Raw genomic sequence first — 1176 nt, 5'->3', positions numbered from 1 at the left:
GCAAAGCATATTGAATATCTACGGATATTTTCACTGCAAACGGCTAAACATGATCATAGCTGATCGCTTAGCGGGGCAGGATGTGATAAGCAAATTGTGGATATTGAACTTTGGCATTACCTCTGCTAGATCTCACAACATAATTTGAACGTCCAATAGGGAGGGAACGTGATTAGCAAACAAACTCTCATAGACCTGAAAGCGTAGCATAAAACATTTGACCAGTTTTCGCAGGAGAATAACGTTTGTGGTTCCTACAAGACGAAGGACAAGACAATGTGATTATTGTGATGCAAGAATTAGGACTGGATTACAGAATGTATATGGCAGTCAGTTCAGAATGCAATGTAGAGAAACTAAATACAGACTTTGCAACGGAGAGTATAAACGAACACTTGAAACATTACATTTCTGATGCCATATGATACAACCTTGCAGGCCACCTAGCATAGGTATGCAGAGTTATGTAATTTTTTCATAACCTCAACTTTGCTAGTAAAATGTACTTATGCTATAGCCGAAATTTCGTTATATGATACCCTATTACAACCATTATCAAATTCTAGTCCCAGTTGATATACTATAGAATATAATATGTTATAACCTTAATTTTGTAATAAAAATGAAGCAACAATGTCAATGACTCTACTTCAATGTATCGAAAAGCTTGCCATGCCTGTGCAGTTTACCAGGGTGGTAAATAAAGATCTAAACTAAAACTAAAACAACAACAAAACACTCCAACTTACTGCAATGACTTCGGCCATCCCAGGTGAGGGACAAAGTTACGGTGCCGTCACATCACTCGTTCAGCAGCAGACAGGGACCCGACCGCGCACCTCATCTGTCCCCTTCCCGCATTGATGCTTCGGCTGGACACAAGGGAACGAACGGAATGAACTGATGTCGAGGTACAGACTGGAAGTGACGTGAACCGAGGTGAATGGAAGGTGGAAGTTTGGTGGAGAATGGATTGGAGGGTGGAGTGATGGAGGAGCAGGGGGATGTTTATGAAAAAAAGTGAGTCAAATGGTAGAACGAAGGAATTGGTAGAACAAATACTGGAAAAAAGAAGATGTGAACAGTAAGTCGCTTAAAAAGAGATAATTAAAACTCGTTAGGACTGATAATAATACATCAATTATTTTCCTGCTTTTATATGAGAAAGTACAGAAC

The sequence above is a fragment of the Penaeus japonicus genome, unplaced genomic scaffold (assembly GCF_977035675.1).
Source record: "Penaeus japonicus unplaced genomic scaffold, GWHDUDI00000001_assembly GWHDUDI00000025, whole genome shotgun sequence".
NCBI classification, from domain to species: Eukaryota; Metazoa; Arthropoda; class Malacostraca; order Decapoda; family Penaeidae; genus Penaeus; species Penaeus japonicus.
Note: the sequence above shows the minus strand (reverse complement) of the source record.